The sequence below is a fragment of the Anabrus simplex genome, chromosome X (assembly GCF_040414725.1).
Source record: "Anabrus simplex isolate iqAnaSimp1 chromosome X, ASM4041472v1, whole genome shotgun sequence".
Classification (NCBI taxonomy): domain Eukaryota; kingdom Metazoa; phylum Arthropoda; class Insecta; order Orthoptera; family Tettigoniidae; genus Anabrus; species Anabrus simplex.
Genome location: NC_090279.1, coordinates 87,723,281 through 87,747,289, shown reverse-complemented (window position 1 = coordinate 87,747,289; position 24,009 = coordinate 87,723,281). Strand labels below are relative to the sequence as shown.

The 24,009-nt window shown below is 40.6% G+C and overlaps 1 long non-coding RNA gene across 1 annotated transcript; it reads right to left on the bottom strand.

The window, feature by feature from the left end:
* Window positions 1–661: 661 nt before the first annotated feature.
* LOC137503078 (uncharacterized) lies at window positions 662–15,028 on the bottom strand. The gene is made up of 3 exons (XR_011019038.1): window positions 14,912–15,028; window positions 2,568–2,698; window positions 662–744 (listed from the first exon to the last, which is right to left on the bottom strand). It is a non-coding gene; the product is annotated as an uncharacterized lncRNA (long non-coding RNA).
* Between the last annotated feature and the right edge of the window lie 8,981 nt (window positions 15,029–24,009).

The following is a 24,009-nucleotide window of genomic DNA, read 5'->3' as shown; positions in this document are numbered from 1 at the left end:
TTTGTTCGATAGATAGTGTTCCCTAAGGCGCTTCTTTTCAATGTGCGGGGTTGAGGTGCACCTCCCGGTACAAATATTATAAGTCACATTGGACTAGTACCATCACAGACCACATTAGGGAGAAAAAGAATATTTTTCACTTGCCAAGAGATGGCTACAATGTGTGTAGTATACAGGCGAACAATCACAGTAAACAAGCATATCACCTGCAACTTGTATCAATAAATTACTGTATTATTTAGAAAACAATAATTAATATAATCAATAAGATAACAAAGGTGTTTCATTTGGAAACGACTAGTAAAATATTCTGTAACAGTAACAAAAGAATGTACCTTTCAGCTACTTTGTGTTCAAAACTAATTAATGAATTCAAAAGTATTAGTAGGAATGATACCAGCTACCAAATGACATAGAGTTCTTTGGAATAATCCTAACTGCTGCACAATTCATAACGCAAGATCGTGGAACAACTTGAAGGAAAAGTGAAAACTAGATATGTAAACAGTCAATCTCATAAAAAAGTATATTATCGGTAGGACTATCAATCATGCGCACTAAAAAGATGGATCAAACCCCGGTATCTGTTGAGCTATTTTCTACCCTTTTCCATTATCTGACGATGGATTATCAAATTATATACATTACCTCAAGAGAGTCTTCCTGCAATGACTCTGGCTCGGTTAACTCTGATTTAACTTCTTCTTTCAGAGCTATCACTTCTGATACATGTTCAAAATTTTCCTGTGGAAAATAAGAAATATTAGGTATGCTCATAACACACATCTACAAATACAGTCACCAACAAATGAGCATCTTAATTCATTAATTTCCAGTATTACAGTTACTTTCAGAATTTCACTAATGTTTAAGGAAGATTTCTACCAGCAGAGGATTGTTATAACCAAAGGCTGTACTGAGAATGGTGTTACTATTCTTGCTCACTCCTTATGTCAGAGAAAGGATGAGACTGAGAACAAAATATAAAATGCCAAACGTTTTCTAGCCATACCAGAAGATATAATACCAGAGATGGAATGGGGGCTATCTCACACAGAATTTGGAAGGACGCAGCCACAGGCACAAACACTAAATTGTATGAAATATTTTCATATGTTCAATCATATCAATCAAATGATAAAAGTTGTCTGAACCAATTAGAAGCGTTACATTTCTAAATGATTTTTTGTTCTCAGCATAGAGTTTGTTTATAGACAGATTCAAATTACTTGAAATAATGGAATCACATTCTCTACTATGGTTTTGCTGAGATCACAGGGGCTACATAAAACATTAATACAGTTCTGTTTGAAACAGCATATTTCAATGCTTCCAAGTGTAAAATAAAAAACATAAACATGAAAGAAGCAGACTTATCACAGTCATTTAACAGTGAAAGATGTGATGTAACCCAAAGTCAAAGCAGCTGGAAATGAAATATTGCACTACTATAAGCATCTTTTATGATCTACTACAAGACATTTAAATTTCACTCTTAGATTCATAAAACCGTGTCAGCATTACAGGGGGGAGGGACTGTGATTAAAAGATTATGTTCTCATGTTACTTTAAGTAACTAATAAAAGTGAATTAAAGTAACAAGTTCTAGAATATGCCAACTTAACACATTCAATACAGAAGAGAAGAGTAGCTGAACTGAGGAATGGATGAAAAGGATGCACAAAAAGGACAAGGAAATAATGACAAAGAGGAAAGAAAAAAATCTGTTTAATGTGCCTTAAGTCCTTAAAGTGTCAGAGCCCACTAAGAAGGGGCATATAAAAGAAATCATTCTCAGAAATCATACATTCTAGAGCCCTTAGACATGGTTCTCTATATAACATAGAATCTGACCTGTATTTGAGGAATAGAATGAACTAATCCCTATTCTGTCTTTCTAGAAGAATTCAACATCTGAGCAAAATAATTATTTTGAGAGAACGTACATTCAGATTTTGAGCTATTTCATCCCTCGTATGTCATAGGCAAATCTGCTCATTCCTTAAAACACATAATATCTTCCAGCACATTGTGGATGTGAGGGTAACCCAGAATAATCACACCTGTGTTGACATTTCGTTTAGCAGACTGGTGTATCCAGGCTCAAAAACACTAATGAAAGATTTGTGATTTAACTTCTTCTACACTAATTATGGTAGGAGTAATAATTTATTACATTGGTGCTAATACTGGTGCAGTAGTGTAGGAGGATATTAGTTTTTTTAAAGTACAATTGGCCAACCATCCTCTATTTTAATCAGAGGGGAAAAATAAAAAAGTGCAACCCCTAAACCAAAGTAATTTCAATACTGACAGTAAAAAGTACAGACTAATCCAAGCCCAACCTTAAGTTCCTAAGAGTTGGCAGCTTTGTGTAGTGCGTTGTGGTGTATTCCCAGCCAAGTAAGCAAAACAAAGTTGTATTACGCATAGATGCTCATTCAGCAATTGGTGACTGCTGGTGTTAATACTGAGGAAGCACATAGAAAATAATGCTCCTGCCAAACTTATTCAGCTATTAGGGGTTAATTTCTGACCTCTATAAAGTTATCTGGAATGAGACTTACAAGTGATGCAGTTGTTTTTCCTTCAAGCCAGGCTGGTTCCTCTTTGATCTTTGCTTCCAGGTCCATTTTGCACTGCAAACTGAAGTAGTTAGAAGGTACTGGTATGGTTGATTACTTCCACTGACCTTACACTGAAACATAAGCCAGAAAAATATATTACCTTATTGATGTCATTGATACTTATGGTGTTTGTCAACAAACTAAGCAACAATCGTGTCATTTTATATGACCATCAATATTATGATCATACCAAAAATCCCAAAATTTTACATGACAGTTGATATTATGATCATACCTATAGGACCTCAAGTTTTCTATGACTGATACTTCAATCAAAGCTAAGGACCTGCAGTTTTATATGATTTCTAAAACAGTGATCACTTTCATAGGAAATATAATTTAACTTATCCGTCGATATCAAGATCATAGTCAAAGGACCCCTGGTATTACATGACCGAGTTTGAGCAACACCCTCCCCATCTATCACTACATAAATCAGCGATTCAAGCAATAAATTAGTGAAATATTCACGGGGAACAATATTTGAGGCCCGGATCGTGTCGACCGGGCAAGGCACATACATAACCCTGAGCTGAAAACCCCCCTTGTAATCAGGTAACAAGGGCAAGACTACATCTATTAGAAATAAAAGAAGAAATGGTTTAAACCAGGGGATTTATTAAATAAATATGAGAGAAAAATTAAAGCAAGAAAAGAAAATCACACAAAATAAATAGGGAAATTCATCGTAATACTGATGGACATACCTTGTTCTTTCTCACATAGTTGAAACATGGCGTGAAAACTCACTAATACTCTTTAAAAAAAAATGATACGTAATTTAAAATGCTCACTGCTCCTCGACACATCGCTATTACAATACCAGCAGCTTCCTTTCATCATAAATTATTCAACTAGGTCGCCCGTTTTACCAAGATTCAAATATCCAAGGCACTGCATCATGTATTCATTAGGCAACTAACAATGCGAAAAGTTCGCATAACAATAAGCCGTGCCGGGGAACAAAAGGCAGATAAGAATAACGACAGATGAGATTGGGCACAGCCTCCATGGACCAATCAAAGCCGAGACAAAACCCAAAGAATACAATAGGTACGCCCATGCGCAAATATGAAACCAACATGGCGGGCACTCAAGCAGAGCATCAGCCATGAATAATAAACAAATACAACTCCGCGCTGAAAACCAAACAAGGCGCAGAATCTGAAAGACAAACACAACAGGTCAATCGGCATACCAACCTTTCCTCTCCCACACATTCGAACTCACATGCATACCACATTCACGCACACACAATGAGGGTATCGGGAAAATAAAACACGAACGGCCGTTCAGATTTCGTGGTCAAATACAAACCATAAATTATGACTCCACGGTCATTATCAGTGGGTCTCACGTACTCAAATGTTTGCGTGCGGCGTGCAATTACACATAAGGTCAGAATTGGTCATTACTTTATTCACATCACTGGCATGTTGCGCCTTGTACAACCTGGATTGGTCTCTCCTGCGGTCGAGACAAGGGGCACATCATGAGGATCACGCAGTATTAAAGCACGCAGCGCACCAAATCATAACCACAGAGACCCTTTTTCAATCATAACAACAAGACCACAAATACATTCATTCAAAGCACATCGTATGACGGAGCGGAAAGATGTATGCCATCGACCGTAACATAGGGGAATAAATCGTCACCAAATTTAAATATAAACCAAGTATCACATACCTGTGATTATCAATAGTAAAATCGAATAGCAGTTAGCGTGAAAGGTCCAGGCTTGAACACATTAAATGAATATTTGAGGCATAAAAATGCCACACCGAACATAGCGGCAGCCATTGTTAGTATCTGCCCCACATAGAACAGCAAAAGAACTCCACAGAGTAAAAATTATCGCTCAGCAAAACGAACGACCTCACAGATAAAAACATAGCGTGTGCTGCTCCCTACTGGACGTCATTAGACTGACACATGTAAACATTGAAAGAAGCTATTTACATAATTAAATGTCAAATCGTGGAACATGCGATAAGCATGGTTCAAATATCCAGCGGCACCGCCTTTTAAAATGCTCCGAAACTCGTTGATCATACGAGTGGACGCATTTTAAAAGAGGTCCATAACTTAAAACTACGAGCGCGCGCCCACTTAACCTAGGTACTTATGAACTACTTATATCTACAATTATTTACAGACACATGAAATTTACAAGAACAGTCACCACATTATACATTTTAAATGAGAAAGTCTGCCTCATGGGAGGTCTGTATTAGCTTGTCACGTGCAACGCTGATTTACATCAGTCCATTATTACACTGTTTCATTCGCGCACTCAGGTTGAAATCTAGGCATTCAAAAGTCAAGGCGGTTGGGTATAATATTTCCATGCACTCAGGGATCTGGATGTGAATTCAGTTCAACTCCAGCAATTCGAACCACTTCCCTTTTTTTTCTATTTCCTTTCTTTCCTTTCTTTCATTTCCGTTCTCATTCATGAAACACGAATTTTTACCTGAAAGAAAAGGCATGTTAGAAAACTGGGAATTCATTAAGGACAAGGTTAATATACACCACTACAGATACGTAAGATATGGAAATATACGAGGTTTACTGGCTTCTTTGACGGTAAGCCTTTACCATCGAGACGTGAGCCTTGCTCACCTTCTTACTTACTACATCTTCCAGTTCTACTGTCACAGGTCCTAGGAATCTGGTTACCTTTTTAGGCTGAGACCATTTATAACATAATTTGGCCGTGACTTGATTTGCCGTTGAGCTCAATGGAAAAACTTTCACTACGACCAAGTCTCCAACTTCAAGCTTTACTCTTTTTCTGTTCCGATTGTACCTCTCAGCCACACGGTCTCGAGCCCTGGTTAACTGTGTCACTGCTTCCTTCCATTTGGCCTCTACGTCCATCGTCCTGGACGGTTTGGACAGATACCCGATATTCCACTTCAACTGCAGTGGGTCGACAAGATCCCTGCCTAGAAATAGAGCAGCCGGGGCTTGCCGGTGCGACTCATGTACACTGCTGTTGAATGCTAAAACAAAGAAATCAAGATTACAGTCCCAGCTGCGCTGGTCAGCGTTGTGAAATGCCGTCAAGCAAGCTTTGAGATTTCGATGGAACCTTTCAACGTGCGAGGGTTTGGGATAGTGAGGGCTTAAAAACACATGCTTTATTCCCCACCCAAAGCATAAGTGTCGGAGCTTACGACAGTTAAAGGTGGACGCATTGTCGGTCACTATCGTCTTAGGGGGTCCGTAAATTCCAAAAATGTGCCGGGATAAGAAATGCACAACGTTGTTCGAATTTATCTTGCGCACGGGAAATAGCCAAACAAATTTTGAAAATGCATCAACGACGGACAAGATCCCAACGTTGCCACTCTTGGACTTGGTGAGGGGGCCAAAATAGTCAATGAATAACCTTTCTCCGGGGCATGTTGCTATGTCGGCAGAATGGGGTCCAACGAGAGAAGACTGCGCGGGTTTAGCCCTCTGGCAAACATCGCAACTTCTTACATACTCCAAAACATCCCTTTTCAAGTTAGGCCAGAAGTAGTCGCGAGAGATTCGATTTAAAGTTTTATATTGACCTAAATGAGCGCCCAGATAGGAGTCGTGATAAAACTGAAGTAGCATGGGCCTCAATTTCAAGGGTACGTAAATTCTGTCACTACCATTTTTCCGACATCGACGGGACAACAATCCTCTCTTAACACTATACGACTCGTCTTCAAGAGAGCCATCCGCGATTCGTTTCAACAACTCGCGACACTCGGAGTCGTCCTTCTGGTGTTCGGAGATATCCGTGAAGGACCATGGGAAATTTTGCAAAATACTAATGGTGTTATCTTCTTCGGTTGGGACACGGTCTTCCTCAGGTTCGACCGCACTCTCCTTCACTCCCTCGAACATGCGCGACAAGCAGTCGGCTACAACATTGTCCTTTCCACGGACATGTACGACAGTAAATTTGTACGCAGATAATCGGAGAATCCATCTGGCGGTTCGACCAAGTCTTTTCACATTAGCGCTCATCCACGAGAGAGCTTGATTGTCCGTGTGGATGTAAAAATGGCGGTGCTCAAGATACGAGCGAAACTTTTCGACACCCAAAACTACTGCTAGGCATTCTTTTTCGTAAATGGAATACCTCAGTTCAGCTCCATGTAGTAGTTTACTGAAGTACGCGACGGGGACTAGCTTACCCTGCTCATCTGCTTGATTGAGCACCGCGGACACAGCGAGCTCGCTGGAGTCGCATTGCAAGATGAAATCGCGGGGAAAATCCGGACTATGTAATACAGGGGCTTCACAGAGTGCCTGTTTCAATTGTTCGAAGGCCTGGGTTTGATCATGGCTCCAGACAAAGCGACAACCTTTTCTTTTCAGCAGGTTTAAAGGGGCCGAAATCTGAGAGAAATTTTTGATGAACCGGCTGTAAAATCCTACCATACCAAGAAATCTTCGCACACCGCGAACGTTTTTGGGCGGGGGAAAATCTTTGATGCACTTAACCCGATCAGGGTTTACAGCGATTCCAGAGTCAGATACAACGTGGCCTAGAAAATTTAGCCGTTTGGTACAAAGAGAGACCTTCTTTGGGTTGATCGTGAAGCCGTGCTTGCGCAACCGACTGAGAACTTCGCGAAGATGGGCCAGGTGCTCTTCAAAGCTGGGCGAAAAGATTAGAAGATCGTCCAAAAAATTAAATACACAGGAAAATTTGAGGTCACCGAAAATTGAGTCCATCACGCGGCTAAGCGCTTGTCCTCCCACAGAAATGCCCATCGGGACTTTATTGAATTCGAACAATCCAAACGGAGTGGCGAAGGCAGTACAGGGACGACTTTTAAGGTCCAAGGGGATCTGATAATATGCGGAATTGAAGTCAAATACAGTGAAGTACTTGGCGCCATGAAAATGCTGGAAGGCACTTTCGATGGTGGGTAATGGGAAGCTGTCGAAGACAATGTTCTTGTTGACCTTTCTGTAGTCTATCACGAATCTCAGCTTGCCGTCCTTTTTAGGGATTAGGAAGGCGGGACTACTAAAAGGGGACTTGGAGTGACTGATGACCTTCTTGTCTAGCAGGTCGTTGACATATTCCCTCATAGCGGACAACTTCGGGGGCGAACAACTGAACGGAGGGGACCTCACAGGAGTGTCATCTTTGAGTTCGATGCAGTATGAAAAATTCTTAGCACACCCAAGCTTATCGGTCAAGACGTCGGAAAACTCCTCTAACAGGCAGTTCAACATGAGATTTTGGTTTTCGCTGAGCTCACATGAGGCATTGATAAGAGGAGGTTCCGTCAGAGCGGACACAGTGGGACGCTGAAATGGTGTCTCAAAGGGGTAACTGACATCAGATTTAAAGCGAAAGGCAAAGGATCGATTAATGAAATCGAGGGACAAGCCGGTAGACAACATAAAATCGGTGCCTAGTATGATCGGCGCGGACAGGTTGGGCACAACATGAAACGTCCAATCCCACGACAAACCATGCATCTTGATATGGCACTTGGTTCTACCAACGGGACACACCTCACGACCATCGACAGACACGTACTTTCTCGGGTTCTCACTTTCAGGAAGATACTCTAATTTCATAGAAAGCACTAGGGATTTGTCTACAAGAGAAATACACGAGCCGGTATCCAACAAGCCATACAATACACGAGACCCAATATAAACTTTGGCCCATGGGGTAGATGACGGAAGGCCCCAGATCCTTTTATTGAGACCGACCTTAGGCGCCAACGGCGGGCCATCACGCCGGTGCGCCTCTAGTTTCCCTGCTGAGGGTTACAACGAGGACATACGCGCGCTGTGACACCAACAAGACCACACTGAGAACACTTTGCAGGGGACCTGGACCAACAGTTCTTTGAGACGTGGCCTAATTTACCACAATTCCCACATGACTTGACTCTACCACCCTTTACAGGAGCAGTGTTGGATGGTTGGGTTGCATTGACATAAAGCGGGGGCGGAGTTTGAGGGCTGGGCCTGCGTTCGGGGCTACGGACGAGACGAGACGGAGGAGGGGAGGTACCAAAACTAACAGATTTGATGGGCGTACGACAAGCGACGTCAGGAAAAGAGCACTCGGATGGGATGGGAGGCGGACGGTATTGTTTGTTTTGGCTGACTACCCCCTCGAATTCGCGACCCAGGTTGATGATGTCGTCGACGCTCTGAACTAGAGACCGTTTAATGTGTAGCTTGTAGTCGGGGGCAAGATTTCTATAGAATTGGTCGAAAATCTCGTCTTCGGGCACCTTAACATTCATGCGGTTAAATAACGTCAAAATCCCAGTGGCATAGTCGTCGATGCTTTCACCTACTCCTTGCGTTCTACGGAAGATTTCCTGCTTCAGACAGTAGTCCATATCAGATACCCCGAATCGCTCCTTTATGCGGCTGGCGAATTCACTCCAAGTTATGATACTCCGTTTAATAAGCCTATACCATTTTAGAGCAGGCCCTTCCAGCATTCCCGGGATGACGGGCACAAACAAATCGAGAGGTAACGAGCTACACTCAGCTATGTCCTCAACTCGCTCCAAAAATTCAATTACACTGGAGGTTTTCCCTTCACCAGAGAAATTTAACCTCCATTTTCTCACAATTTCAAACACGGGGTTCACTTCAGCATGCCGGTCGGAACTGGGCCTAGGAGATGGGGAAGTTAATCGCTTACGATTTTCGTCAGGAATACGATTACGAAAGGTAACGACATTGTTATCGTCAGGGCATGAATTACAGCGGTTGCTTCCCGCGGACGAAACATGGACTTCATTCGTCCCTTGCTCCATTTCGCTTTCCGGGTTAGGCATGTCGCTAGTAATACTATCGTTACGATTATTTATTTCTACAGCCTTCTGATTATCCATATCGCAACCCAAGTTTCAAAGGTTTGAACACGAGACACATACACAATATAACAACAATGGATTTGAATTCAACAATGGACATAAATTATAGATCACACTTAAAATTAGGGCCAGAGACTAACTGAATCATGAGATTAAATTAAAGCGACCAGAACTGACTTCGAATGGGTTTCCAGCTCTACCTCGTCCGATTTCCTTTCAGAGGAGGTATCCCAGTCGAGCACGCTACTGCTACCATTTACTGAGCCACACCCTCCCCATCTATCACTACATAAATCAGCGATTCAAGCAATAACTTAGTGAAATATTCACGGGGAACAATATTTGAGGCCCGGATCGTGTCGACCGGGCAAGGCACATACATAACCCTGAGCTGAAAACCCCCCTTGTAATCAGGTAACAAGGGCAAGACTACATCTATTAGAAATAAAAGAAGAAATGGTTTAAACCAGGGGATTTATTAAATAAATATGAGAGAAAAATTAAAGCAAGAAAAGAAAATCACACAAAATAAATAGGGAAATTCATCGTAATACTGATGGACATACCTTGTTCTTTCTCACATAGTTGAAACATGGCGTGAAAACTCACTAATACTCTTTAAAAAAAAATGATACGTAATTTAAAATGCTCACTGCTCCTCGACACATCGCTATTACAATACCAGCAGCTTCCTTTCATCATAAATTATTCAACTAGGTCGCCCGTTTTACCAAGATTCAAATATCCAAGGCACTGCATCATGTATTCATTAGGCAACTAACAATGCGAAAAGTTCGCATAACAATAAGCCGTGCCGGGGAACAAAAGGCAGATAAGAATAACGACAGATGAGATTGGGCACAGCCTCCATGGACCAATCAAAGCCGAGACAAAACCCAAAGAATACAATAGGTACGCCCATGCGCAAATATGAAACCAACATGGCGGGCACTCAAGCAGAGCATCAGCCATGAATAATAAACAAATACAACTCCGCGCTGAAAACCAAACAAGGCGCAGAATCTGAAAGACAAACACAACAGGTCAATCGGCATACCAACCTTTCCTCTCCCACACATTCGAACTCACATGCATACCACATTCACGCACACACAATGAGGGTATCGGGAAAATAAAACACGAACGGCCGTTCAGATTTCGTGGTCAAATACAAACCATAAATTATGACTCCACGGTCATTATCAGTGGGTCTCACGTACTCAAATGTTTGCGTGCGGCGTGCAATTACACATAAGGTCAGAATTGGTCATTACTTTATTCACATCACTGGCATGTTGCGCCTTGTACAACCTGGATTGGTCTCTCCTGCGGTCGAGACAAGGGGCACATCATGAGGATCACGCAGTATTAAAGCACGCAGCGCACCAAATCATAACCACAGAGACCCTTTTTCAATCATAACAACAAGACCACAAATACATTCATTCAAAGCACATCGTATGACGGAGCGGAAAGATGTATGCCATCGACCGTAACATAGGGGAATAAATCGTCACCAAATTTAAATATAAACCAAGTATCACATACCTGTGATTATCAATAGTAAAATCGAATAGCAGTTAGCGTGAAAGGTCCAGGCTTGAACACATTAAATGAATATTTGAGGCATAAAAATGCCACACCGAACATAGCGGCAGCCATTGTTAGTATCTGCCCCACATAGAACAGCAAAAGAACTCCACAGAGTAAAAATTATCGCTCAGCAAAACGAACGACCTCACAGATAAAAACATAGCGTGTGCTGCTCCCTACTGGACGTCATTAGACTGACACATGTAAACATTGAAAGAAGCTATTTACATAATTAAATGTCAAATCGTGGAACATGCGATAAGCATGGTTCAAGTTTGATAGCTGCAGTCGCTTAAGTGCAGACAGTATCCAGTATTAGGGAGATAGTGGGTTCCAACCCCACTGTCGGCAGTCCTGAAGATGGTTTTCCGTGGTTTCCCATTTTCACACCAGGCAAATGCGGGGGCCGTACCTTTATTAAGGCCATGGCCGCTTCCTTCCCACTCCCAGCCCTTTTCTGTCCCATCGTCGCCATAAGACATATCTGTGTCAGTGCAACGTAAAGCCAATAGCAAAAAAAAAAAAGTATTACATGACACCTTATATCGTATTAATAGCTATCTAACATATAGTTTTATATGCAACTGAAACTGCAACAAGATGACCTTCCTTGAAAATTCAGTGACTGTACGGTTTGCATATCACTCTGATCACCCGGGTCCATATACTGGAATCTTCCTACCATTTTTATCCTTTGCAATCGGCTTCAAAACTAACTGAACAAGTTCACAGTTCTTTGAGATGTGTTCTATCAAAATTTTCCTTCCCAGGATCAAATTCTCTCAAACCATTTTCCTCTCATTAAGCTTATTCAGTATCTCTTTATTTGAGACATGTTCTATCAAAATGATCTTCAAGAACTTCTGATAACATGGCATTTAAAAGGCTTCAAACTCTGTTTTTCTTGGCACCAGTTATTATCTGTGTTTCACTTACATATGGTGTCATACTCCTTACTCAGTGTACACATAATTTTAAAAGTTTTTAATCTGTTCAACCTAAAGAACGTGATGAAGAACAGATGGGAATTTAGGCTGGATTCAGTGATGATATTTATCGATATTGAGAAGGCATATGTCAGTGTACCATCGCAAGTGGTCTCGGAGGCATTGATAAAAAAGAAGGCAGGGAGAGGTGAAGAACATATTATAAAAGCCATGAACGAAAAGTGAGTAAGTAGTATGAATACTAAGATAGGACAAACAAACTGGTTCAAAGTAGAAACAGAACTTCAAAATGGATGTGTTTTATCCCCTCCAATCTTAATTACAATCATTGATGAAATCCATAAGAGTATACAACAAAAAAATGGGAACCAAGGAGGCAAAGGCCTCACTCTTTGCAGATAAGACAGTAATATGTGGAGAAGATGAAATGGAAGGACAAGAACAAGATAAAGTAAGGAATCAGGAGATGGAGGAATATGGAACGAAAATAAGCGTGGAAAAGAGTATGATAGTAGTGGTGACGAAAGTTTATAGAGAAGGAATTGGGAATATTGAAGTAAATGGAAGACCATTAGAAGTTGTGAAAAGCTTCAAGTATTCAGGGAGAATAATTGAAGAAGATAGGAAAATAAATTAAGAAACTGGATAGAGACTTGAACAAGCCAGAGAGTTTTACCAATGTGTGAGATGTATAGTCTGTAACTGGGACATCCAATGGAATGCAAGAAAATTTTGCACCCAATGTATTACACACCATGGACAACAAAACTACATGATGACTGCAGAATGCAAGAGGCCAAGATGAAATTCTTTAGAGAAATAACAGGGAGGGCATAAAGGTATAAAGTCAGAAACATAGAAATGAGGGAGTGAATTGGATTCCCTGAACTGAAAGACAAGATAGAGACACACAAGCTGAAATGGTATGGACACATGATGAGAATGGAAGAGGATAGAGTTCCACAGTAAGTATTTACAGACAAAGTCATAGGAGAATGACATTGGAGAATGCCCAGAAAGGAGTGAATGGATACGGTAAGGAGAGTACAGAGAAGAGTGGAGTAAAATTAGAAAAAATATTCGAGGAAGGAAAGGAGTGGTGGAGAGAGAAAAACTGAGGAGGTTCTTGATTCACATTTCTACCCAGAAGACTGGAAATGGAAAATGAAAAAAATTCTGTTGAAATGAAGACAAAAGTTTATACAATACTGCTATCAGCTCATTTCATCGAACAATGCCAGCAAACTTTACTTAAGTGCCTTTTCTTTATTTTTCTATGCATGTCATGTCTAATGACACAACCAAGTGGTGTTTAACAGAGAGCCCCTTGTAGGGAGTTCCATGTCAAACGAGTGGTTTAAATGTTAAGCAGTTTTTATTGTTTCGCAGGTGGTTCGAAAATTGTCTTTGCTGAATACACACAATATTAAACAGAAGGAAGGATCCACCTTTCAATACTCCGTTTTAAGTTGAACCAAATAGAGGTTACAACTTGTTCGTTTGGGACTGGTTTCAACACATTTGAAGTGTCATCATCAGCCAATTGGCAAAGCAGTGTAAAAATTAAGTCATAAATGTCTAAAAACAACTAACACAGTGATCATAACTTAACAACGAAGTATTGAAAGGTGGATCCTTCCTTCTGTTTAATATTGTGTGTTTCTCTATTCAATACGGGAAAATCATGAAATTTTAAACTTTATATGTTGAATACCTCGAGTAGTGCCCCAGACAATTCATTTCACCCAATTGCAGTGTTCATTAGTCACTTTGTGATATTTTACTGTAAATGTAAACATACTGCACAAACAATGAATACTACATTTTCTCCTACAGGTAATACAAGCTTCGTTTCTGTGGCTAATTTTGTAGATTCTTACACATTGCCAGGGAATACATTTCTATGTAAACACATATCTATTCAGGAAACTATGCTCATTTGTATTTTGTATATTTTAATGTAGGGGACAATACTGAAATGTACCGTGTTTACTTGTTCTGACTACCGTTTACAGTTTCTACAGCCAGAATTTTTCCTGAAGATTGTTCTTCCATTCCTGAAAGCAGTTTAATGTTGCACTAACAACTCCAAGGTAAAGGGTTAAGATTAGGTATGCAGTGGCATTAATTAAGGTTAATTAATAATAAAATGGGGAAACCACGGAAACGTTTTTCAGGGCTGCAGATACTAGTATTCGACCCCATGCAATCTCACCACCACTCACTCCTGAAAATCTTTTACACAGCAATAAATCAAAAAAGACAGCCGACAGTAACCTAAATCATCACAAAAACATACCAGAAATAGCTGCTGCGGGGTATTGATGTGATACAGAAGAATCTCCATAACAACACTGATATAACAAGATACAGATATCGTAAATGGAAACCTCTCAAGAATTTGAACCTTACTTCCATATCTTGCATCATACAGAGTAGGTACCGTAATGAACAACTCAACATTCACAGCCTCACTATAAAATTGCACACAGAGGTAAATAACACAGCAAAACAATACCAGTACTGAAACTTACACACTAAATATTGCAATTTTTTGTCTAACTACCATCCGCATTTCTTCATCTGCGATGCTCTAAAGAAGAAAAAAAAATTCCTCATTCCACAAAATTTAGGGTACATGATATATTGCTACTACACACAACTTGCAGGCACTTGCAACGCAAAGGCTGGGAGTTTTCTAAAATGCGAGCTAGTTATATGCGTATTCATTTTTAATGCTTAATTAAAGGTAAAATTTAAGAAAACTAATAACTTTAAATATTAAAAATATGTAGAATGCTGAAACTGAGAAGGATTAATATTAACTTCTAATATTCTCACTGGAGATCTATACATTTAGCAAATGTACATTATTGAACTAGAACATTACCGACAATAATGTTAGAGGTTGTGGAAGCAGTGTACAAAGACATAAACCACAATTCCTCAATGAAGAAAATCCGTAGCTTCCTTAACGGAATAAGCTGTAGAATTGGCCTTATACAACAACATACCAGCCACTTAGAAACAAAACCGGATATTTGAATGTCGTTTAATCACTTAAAACAAACTCTTGAAGAACAAATTTGATTTGTAACTGTCAGTAGAACAGGCTGAATTTAGGAAAGGACGTATTATAGTATGCGCACTTTTTAGTGATAGATTTTTGTACTCGTTGGAGAAGTAAGAAGGGTTCCGTTAATACTGCCAACTGAATGGAAATGAAATCTGAACTGAATCGATAATATGATCGATCGATATGAATTTTATAAACCTTAATGATTTTAAGCAAACAACTGTGTCACACACACAATATATAATACTATATAAAATTTCCCGTTGCGAAGCGTGTTCCTAGCATGAATTCTATAGTTTGGCTTTGCTGTGTAAACAACAACAGTACGAGTACTTAAAGTGTACGCCAGATGTCGCAGAGCGATGATAAGCGTTTCTTAGTTTGTGTTTCAAAGGTTGCCAATACGAATTTCGAAGATAACCGAAGTCGACCACTTCAGCACTAGGGTGTAAATCTATCACTAAAAAGTGCGCAGATAGTACTTGTGACAACTACAGAGTATGAGACACTTCTTCCACTACTTGATATGTGAATGGGCTTGTTATATTACCCAGTTCCAATACTTGTCATAAATCAAACTGTAACACTCATGTATACTAAAATACACAACTGTGGGGAGAGTTGTAGTTGAACACATCCGTAATGTCTACAATTGTAGTACCTATGAGACATTTATTGAAAAGTAGCGCTGTGAAGAGGAGGCGGACCTCCTGTTGATTGAATCGGATAATACGATTACAGCGCTCCTCCGGTTATCTCCGGTACTACCGACGGAGGCAAAGCAGTTACGGAGCTCCGGAGGTTAATCGGAGGGCCGCCTCCTATTCGCAACAGTAGCTCCGAGTGTAAGGACGTAGTAGGCTGTAATTTCAAACTTACGTCCATGAATGTAGGCGCCCTATAAAAATCGTTACCTACATACACATGAATTGATCTATATCACCGATATTTCATACAATACCCCTTAACAAAGAACGTATAATCTGTTTATTGTCCAGGGTTGGCTTTTCCCTCGGACTTAGCGAGGGATCCCACCTCTACCGCCTCAAGGGCAGTGTCCTGGAGCTTCAGACATCGGATCGGGGGATACAACTGGGGAGAATGATCAGTACCTCGCCCAGGCGGCCTCACCTGCTATACTGAACAGGGGCCTTGGTGGGGGATGGGAAGATTGGAAGGGATAGACAAGGAAGAGGGAAGGAAGCGGCCGTGGCCTTAAGTTAGGTACCATCCCGGCATTTTCCTGGAGGAGAAGTGGGAAACCACGGAAAACCACATCCAGGATGGCTGAGGTGGGAATCGAACCCACCTCTACTCTACTCAGTTGACCTCAGTGGACCCCGTTCCAGCCCTCGTACCACTTTTCAAATTTCGTGGCAGAGCCGGGAATCGAACCCGGGCCTCCGGGGGGTGGAAGCTAATCACACTAACCACTACACCACAGAGGCGGGCATAGAACGTATAGTCATTCAGAATAATTAATGCATCCTCTCATTTGTTATCAAGAAAATGCAATTATATCGACATATAATACATACCCCATATACCTGTAGGTATAAACCCTGTAGATACAACAAACAATATATCTAAATAGGTTCAGTTGTTTCTCAGAAAAGTGCAGGCCCTACCTGTGCAGAGCTTACACAGTACACTTCGTTCATTATTATTATCATTATTATGGAAATATTCCCATTATATCGACGCTAGAATACAGTAGTTTCAAGTTTGAATTCGCTTTTAATTTCTGGACATAAAAACGCGAAAGACGTGCAGAAGTGATGGATGATTATTTACGAGCGGAGGGAGGAGTTCAAGCGGTTCAAGTCTGTAAGTGCTGCGCTGTAAAACATGACACAAATGACTCGTAAACACCGGCCTCGCGGTGTCGGTGGCAACGCGTCCGCCTGTAACCCGGCGGCCCCTGGTTCGATTTCCGGCAGGGTCAGGGATTTTTTAATTTAATTTATTAATATCCCTCGCCTGGGGAATGGGTGTTTGTGTCATCCTTAACGTTCCGTTCCTCATATTCAATACTGTACACTACCGCCATTTACATAATACACGCAGGTTTCCTCACATATGGTGCAAGTAGACGCAAAAGATCTTCAAAGGTCGACGCCCCGAACATATAGCATTAAAAAGTTAAATAAGGAGTGCAGTTTCGCGCAATAATAGCGACAAGTTATAAATTTCTGTGAAAATGCACGTTAATTCCTGCCGTATGAAGTTCACACAACGCGCTTGTCATTCAAGGGTTTTTTTTTGCTAGATGTTTTACGTCGCACCGACACAGATAGGTCTTATGGCGACGATGGGACAGGGAAGGGCTAGGAGTGGGAAGGAAGCGGCCGTGGCCTTAATTTAGGTACAGCCTCAGCATTTCCCTGGTGTGAAAATGGGAAACCACGGAAAACCATTTTCAGGGCTGCCGACAGTGGGGTTCGAACCTACTATCTCCCGAATACTGGACACTGGCAGCACTTAAGCGACTGCAGCTGTCGAGTTCGGTCGTTCAATGTTTGTACGTAAGAATGCTACCTGTAATATCGTCCAATAATAAGGGTACCGGTATAAACTGAGGGGCCTAATTTCTCACGATAATAGTGACAAGTTATAAATTCCTGTGAAAATGCTCGTTCATTTCTCCCGTACCAAGTTCACACTACGCGCTTGTAATTCAATCGGAGGTTCTGTTACATAATTATTATGTTTGTACGTAAGAATGCTATCTGTAATAACGCCAAATAACTTAAGCATTAACGGAGGGGCGTAGTTTCTCACATTAACAGCGACAACTTATAAATCCCTGTACAAATGCTCGTTCATTTATCCCGTACCAAGTTTAAACAACGCGCTTGTAATTCAATCGGAGGTTCTCCGGAGGCACCGATTGAAAGCGCCTGGAGCCTCCGCTCCGTAAACAACCGCTCCGTTAACAGCGCTACTGAAAAGGGCACCGGCGGTACTAAGTGCAATGTGTTTAAGAACCTTGTGTCCCGCTATGTCTGGCTCAAAGAGGTTATATAAGTGAGAAGGAACCTCTCCGGGTGAAAGAAAGAGAATACGAAAGCAGGTCCGTAAGTCTAAACTTATGTGGACAGCCATGGAAGGAGGGTCAACTGCCTGAACTTTACGATCCAATTCTTCGTACACTAACGGAAATAAAATCGTACGGTTTTAATACATATATACATGCATTATCATTATAGTCCGTTATGCCATTCAGCGTTCAGTCTGCAAGCCTCTGTGAACTTACCAAAACGGCACGTCGGAACAATCCTCTATTTGCAACCAGTGCCGTGGCCTCATTTAGTTCTATACCTCTTATCATTAAATCGTTAGAAACTGAATCAAACCATTGTCATCTTGGTCTCCCTCTACTCCTCTTACCCACCATAATAGAGACTATTATTTTTCTAGGTAACCTATCCTCCTCCATTCGTCGCACATGTCCCCACCACCGAAGACGGTTTACGCGTGCAGCTTCATCCTTCGAGTTCATTCCTAATTTAGCCTTTATCTGCTAGCTCCGTGTAGGCCTACTCTCCTGCTATTGTTCCCACCTGGTTTAAAGCAACAATTCTCGCTACTTTCATGTCTGTTACTTCAAACGTATGAATAATATATCCCGAGTCCACCCAGCTTTCTTTCTCGTAAAGCAAAGATGGTCTGGAAACACACCGATGTAAATATAGTTTCGTCCGGGAGATGACTTCCTTCTTACAGAACAATGTTGATCGCAACTGCCAACTCACTACAGTGGCTTCACTAGACCTTGATTTAATCTCACTTACTATATTACTATCCTGGGGGAACAACCAATAAAAATATTTAAAATTATCTACCTGTTCCAGGTTTGTATCACCAATCTGACATTCACTTCTGTTGACTTTCTAACCTACTGACATCAATTTAGTCTTGGAGAGGCTAATTGTTATTCCATACTCACTGCACCTATTTTCAAGTTCCTGGACATTAGACTGCAGGCTTTCGGCACAATCTGCCATTAAGACGAAGTCGTCAGCAGAGGCCAGACTGCATACTAAATTTCCACCCGCCTGAATCACTCCTTTCCAATTTATACCTTTCATCAGATGATCCACGTAAACTACGAAGAGCAAATGTGAAAGATTACAGCCCTGCCTAACCCCTGTAAGTATCCTGAACCAAGAACCCGTTCTACCATCAATTCTTACTGGAGCCCAATTGTCATCACGAATGCCTTTGATTGATTTTAATAATCTACCCTTAATTTCATCCCCAGTATTGTGTCCATCATTTCATTCGGTACCCTGTCATGTGCTTTCTCTAGATCTACTAACCCAAAACACAGCTGTCTATTCATTTCCTAACATTTTACATTCACCTGGTGCGTACTGAAAATTGGATCTTGACAGACCCTCCGTGCTCTGTAACCGCACTGGATCTCATGCAACTTCCTCTCTGATCGCACCTTCTCTTCCGAGATGCCGGTGAATACTTTGCTTGGTATAGTAATCATACAGGGAACGGATTTATATGTACTAATATTTATTGAAATATGTACATACAGTATATATTTAGTTATTTTTATTCAAATATTGAATTATATAAGGACTTAAAATTGCACATATAACATTCATTTCTATTTTATCAAAGTCAAAGGAGCTAAACAAAGTAGATCTATATGCAACATTATATTGCACCTCTCATTTTAATATATTTGAAGAACACACAATATTTTATTCTCTGTTAGCAAAAGAATGGATTACAAAATGTTCTTTTAAGTGCTGCAAAGTGAATCTCCATCTGTTATCTGTAAGGACAGTTTTATATTGACTGAAACTGCGTTCAACATCGGAAGACGTAATGGGGGCATAATTCAACTTCACAATACCTACTGGCGTTAAATCCAGTGTTAATTTTACAGTTAAATCTCCACACAGCATTGCAGCAACTATTGTCCGGGGTTATTTGAAAGCACAGTTTGCTTCATTTGCAGGATTTAGTTGTTCCACAGTTTTAATCACAATTTCACAACTTTCAGAAAGTGGGAGATGCGAGTTTTGGAGCCTTTTCAGTGTTTGTTTGATGCATATAAAATTATGCTGAATGTAACATAAGTCATTTTTCACATATATGTCGCAAACAACTGTTTTCGCGGCTTCAATTGAGGCTGCATCTTCAGAGTCCATGGTATGCAGAACGTTCTTAATACAGCCTATATATATTCAACATAATATTCAATCGCTTGCAGCCACGTACCCCACCTAGTTAGAATCGGCTTAGGCGGCACTGGAATCTCTGGGTACATTTCTTTCAAAAGATGAACTCTTCTGTGGGCTTCGAGAAATACTGTTTTCACTGAGGAAATCAATAAATTTACCTTGGGGTAACTGCCTTTTACCACTTCAGCCACACGATGAAAGGCATGTGCTACACATTTAAATGAGTCATCTTAGGATATACAGCACATAATGCTTCTCCGGCGTTCATCATATAAGTGCAGACTCGCTAATAAAAAGTAACACTTTATTATACTTAACGCCCTGTGGCCAGAGGTTACTCATAGCCTCACTGAACAGTTTTGCTATAGTTTTGTTATCGCACTTTTCTAGAACATCACAGTGTAAGAGAATCCGTTTACAATAATCTTCGCTTAACAACCCAATGATTACGTTGCCAATTAGCCTGCCTTCTTTGTCTGTTGTTTCATCAATGGAAACCGAAATTGGACCGTCTTTAATCTCTTGCCTTATCTTCCGAACAGTTTCATCGTATATGGCTGAACAGTACGTTTTCCTGAACGTTGACTCATCCGGGATGGATCGTTTGGTTTATTTCTTGAGGAATTCCCTGAAGCGCTGATTATAAGAGAGGTATGTCAGCAGAGATGAGAGCACGGCAGAGATCGGTGTTGAACTCGAACGTTGCACTGGAAGTTGCTGGTTGTGTCAGAAACAACTGTCTCTGCTTGGAATATCCTTGTTCGTTAGCCTGGTGTTTACTGGTTGAAACATGCTGTTGCACTAGGAACATTTGAGTAGATGTCACTGCACAATGACACAAATTACAAAATAATATCTCACTGTCAGTTGATAAACCATCTTCTTTAAATTCTGACACGTAACTTTTTAATTTTAAACTGGTTGACTGAGCTACTTTAGGCACATTGTAACAATGTTATGTCTTCAATGAATATCAATATACAACTGCACACACCGAACGTACTAGAACACTATGAGCCGTCTCACTGCTAATTCAAACTGTGAATGACTGGTAGTGAACTAGATGGAATTATGAAGCAATCAAAGGGAATGCCCGAATTACGAACTAATCCGGAAACAACTAGCACATCGTCGATGAATGAGATTTCCCTAATTACGACTTTTTTTGCTAGGTGCTTTACGTCGCACCGACACAGATAGGTCTTATGGCGACGATGGGACAGGAAAGGCCTAGGAGTTGGAAGGAAGCGGCCGTGGCCTTAATTAAGGTACAGCCCCAGCATTTGCCTGGTGTGAAAATGGGAAACCACGGAAAACCATTTTCAGGGCTGCCGATAGTGGGATTCGAACCTACTATCTCCCGGGTGCAAGTTCACAGCCGCGCGCCTCTACGCGCACGGCCAACTCGCCCGGTCCTAGTTACGAAATGATGGCACAGACACAGTCGATGTTATGTTATGCAGCTTATCAGTGCTGTAAGTGTGATCCAGACCTCTCTCTTTCTTCGCACCGCTTATCAGCTTATTTTATCAGCCCAGACCTGGGCAGGCGTGATAATGACCTGCATACCACTTAAAATATTAATTTTTCGAATATTGATTTTTAATTTATTTCTTCATTATTGAGATGACTGCTAACTTAATATGATTTAATACTTTTTAACCGAAATATGGACTATATTGATTTTAATGACGAAGAATATAGAACATATGTACTAAACTCAAAAATATGGAAAAATATGGAAAATAAATACTCCATTTTTCCACTCCACGCGTCATGATTCGTAAAGATAATGAAAAATATAATTAATTTTATCTGCGTAAAGAGATATGCAATTACATATAAATCCGTTCCCTGCTAATCAATGAGATACCTCGATACCTCCTTCCTGTTCCATTGCTTATAGATAGGTGCAATTACTGCTTTTGTCCAATCTTAAGGTACCTTACCAACACTCCATTCTAATCCTACTACTCTACAAAGCCATATCATTCCTGCCTTCCCAGTATACTTCACCATTTTGGGTCTAATTTCATTTATTCCTGCTGCTTTATGACAACGGAGTTTATTTACCATCCTTTCCACTTCATCAAGCGTAATTTCACCAACAAAACTTCCTTCCTGCCCATTAGCTAGGTTGTTCGCGGCGCCACCAGGAAGATTTCCTTTTACATTGAGAAGATGTTCAAAATATTCCCTCCAACTCTCCAGTAATTCCCTGGGATCTATTATGAGTTCACCTGAATTACCCAAAACACTGCTCATTTCCTTTTTCCTTTACTTCCTAAGATTCTTTATTACTGTCCGGAAAGGTTTCGCTGCTGCTTGACATAGTCTTTCCCGGTTATTACCAAAATTTTCCCACGACTTCTTTTCGGATTCAACAACTACTTGTTTCACTCTGTTTCATTCATTTACGTACAATTCCTTGTCTGCATCAGCCCTTGTATGGAGCCATTTCTGATAAGCCCTCTTTTTACGTTTACAAGCTACCGTCACTTCATCAATCCACCAAGGTGTTCGCTTTACCCCGCCTTTACACATACGCGTTCCTAGGCATTCCCTTACTGTTCCTGCTACAGCATCCCTGTATGCCACCTATTCTCTTTCTATATCCTGAACCTGCTTACTGTCCACTGTTCGAAGCTTCTCACTAATCATATCCATGTACTTCTGTCTAATCTCCTCGTCCTGGAGATTTTCTACTCTTGTTCGTTTGCAGATAGATTTCATTTTCTGTATTCTAGGCTTAGAGATACTTAGTTCACTACAGATCGGATAGTGGTCTGTATCACCGAAAAATCCCCGTAAAACTCACACTTTCCTACCAGACTTCCAGAATTTAAAATCGGTTAAGATATAGTATATTTTATGGATCTGTTACCCTTAGCTCCCCACCTGAATAGCCTTATGCTTAAAGAATATATTCGTAACAGCTAAACAGAAACTAGCATAGAAGTTCAACAAACGTTTCCCGTTCCCATTAGCTTCCATGTATTCCCCACATTTACCAATTACCCTTTCGAATACTTCAGTTCTGTTTCCAACTCTCGCATTGATATCGCCCATCCTTCATCGGCTAACGTATGCGGCTGTTGGCCGCAAAATGTGAAACCAACTCGCCGTTTCGTCTCGGCGCATCACAGTGTAATCGAAGGAGCCAGTATTCCTAAGTTACACCCTTCCCCATTAGGCGGCACGGCTTCCAAGGAGGCGCCCTGTGTGTCTTCTAAGTTCATAGGTGACAGATCGGCGGCTGTCTGCTCAGCTCTTGGTCACAATGTAAGTGTATGTTATTATTATTTTGTTTTGTGGATTGCTTTGTAAATAGGTGTTTTCAACGACATTAACCATAAAATTATTACTGTCTAATACAAATAAGTACATATTATAAAACTTTTGTCATAATATAAAATATACGCATCCTTACTTAGAAACTTGACCAGCTACTACTACTTCTGTAGCTAACCGTTCGCTGAGCATCTTCTGAAGAATAGCATTACATTCCTTGGGATTCTGCGTGAAGTCTTTGCAGTGTGATTTTCGAAAGTTCCAGAAATTACTTAGTGCCTTTACTTTCTTTTGTACGAGCGTCAATCAATCAATCAATCAATCAATCAATCAATCAATCAATCAATCAATCAATCAATCAATCAATCAATCAATCAATCAATCATTAAACCAATCAGTCAATCAATCAATACT